Source organism: Periplaneta americana, chromosome 16 (genome assembly GCF_040183065.1).
Source record: "Periplaneta americana isolate PAMFEO1 chromosome 16, P.americana_PAMFEO1_priV1, whole genome shotgun sequence".
In the NCBI taxonomy this organism is placed as follows: Eukaryota; Metazoa; Arthropoda; class Insecta; order Blattodea; family Blattidae; genus Periplaneta; species Periplaneta americana.
In genome coordinates, this window is record NC_091132.1 from 72526034 (window position 1) to 72528096 (window position 2063).

General features: G+C 37.2%; 1 non-coding gene across 1 annotated transcript; it reads right to left on the bottom strand.

Annotated features, from left to right (window-relative positions):
- Positions 1-391: 391 nt before the first annotated feature.
- On the bottom strand, positions 392-468 carry TRNAC-GCA (transfer RNA cysteine (anticodon GCA)). Its single transcript has one exon. It is a non-coding gene; the product is annotated as a tRNA-Cys (tRNA).
- Positions 469-2063: the final 1595 nt, after the last annotated feature.

The following is a 2063-nucleotide window of genomic DNA, read 5'->3' on the forward strand; positions in this document are numbered from 1 at the left end:
ATTAATCTTGCACAGGATATCCACCGATGGCGGGCTTATGTGAGGGCAGCAATGAACCTGCGGGTTCCTTAAAAGCTATTTGTAAAGAAATAAGTATGTTTTCAGTGGAATCCATTCGTAAGACGCTTTGGTATGCTGTACGACTCTCTCTGTGTCAGAAAGAGATGGAGCGTAGAGGAAAGAGAATGAAATATTGTGTGCCAGATTATTACTGAAGCATAACCTTCAACATTTTTAATAGGCCTATATTGTATTATGTGATTCTCTTGAAAATGGGTTTACTTGTATTTCAGCAGTTTTTAAGTTTTTATCATCAGGTACGGACCTGACAAATTGATATAAATTTCAAACCATTACCGATCTTATTACTGATAAATACGAGAAAAATACATACCGGCACCGGGAATCGAACCCAGGACCTCTCAGCTTTGCGCGCTGAGCGCTCTTTACCAACTGAGCCATGCCGGGACACGATCCACAGCGCCGGCCGAACCCCTCTCGTAGTACTGTTTTACGGCTTTACTACCTGCATTTAAGACGATGCACGTCATATGTATGCAGGAGCGCATATTAAATGACTTTGTTGCCGTATTCAACATCAGTTTAATGAAAACTACTAACAGTATATATATATAAAATATGAATGAGGTCTCGCCCACCTCATTGAATATTACACGATTAGTCTTAACTAGTCCTGCTCCTGCATACATATGACGTGCATCGTCTTAAATTTAAATGCAGGTAGTAAAGCCGTAAAACAGTACTACGAGAGGGGTTCGGCCGGCGCTGTGGATCGTGTCCCGGCATGGCTCAGTTGGTAAAGAGCGCTCAGCGCGCAAAGCTGAGAGGTCCTGGGTTTGATTCCCGGTGCCGGTACGAATTTTTCTCGTATTTATCAGTAATAATACAACTGACTAGTTAAGACTAGTCGTGTAATATTCAATGAGGTGGGCGAGACCTCATTCATATTCGGTATATATTACCGATCTGCTATTTGTCCTCCTGACTTTTACTTTTTATAAAGGACAGTTCATGTAGCTGTTTATTTTTTAATATATCCAGATAGTTTACATCTGGGAACAATTCTCTTTGTTGTTATTTACTTTTAGTTCATTTTTGTAAAACGTTGTTAGGACTGATATAAAGGATATTATTTGGGTGAACATGTTGAAAAACTTCTAGTGATAGTAGAGTTAAAAGATACGAATTTTTAGAAGAATCCTGTATCCGTAAATGTAGCGTTTAATCTATAATGAAGCAATCAAGGCGAATATTGTGTGCATGTTATCTACTTACACAATTCCATATTTCTGGCATAACTGTTGGTTGAGTTGCCTATCGTTGAGGCGTTTGTGACTAGCAGACTGGCTTTCATATTATAGCCTATTACATATACAGGAATCGAGGTAAGACGTAAACAGGAATTGTCTCCCCTAAGGATCTCCCCTATGAAATCTCTATAATTTCGTGTAACGTCTATACAGGAAATAGGGTGACAGGATTAGGATAAATGAAAACAATTTTCTCTAAGACTGAAATGTGTTTACGAACGAAAGGGAATATGCTATGAATATCCGTCAATCCAATAATAATAATAATAATAATAATAATAATAATAATAATAATAATAATAATAATAATAATAATAATAATAATAATAATAATAACAACAATAATAATTACACTGAAACAGTTTACTATTAAGAAGACAAGAAAAAATTGAATAATTTCAATGCAAAAACTTGTTCCGGGACCGGGTGTCGATCCCGGGACCTTTCGCTTAGCGCATCAACGCTGTACCAACTAAGATACCCGGATAGCTCAGTTGGTAGAGCGTTTTTACGCTAAGATAAACGTTTCACAAATCTGTTGTCCCATAAAGAACCTCATTTACTTGCTGTGGTTGATGTGTTATATATATGCGCGACATAAAAACATTTACTAATTTTCACGATTCATTAGCCAGGAATACTGCCTGTTATTGAACTTCTGACATAATTCACTCGTTTATTGGTTGGTTAGGCAGCCTAAGCATCAGGTTAATTAGAGAGATGTTTAGATGG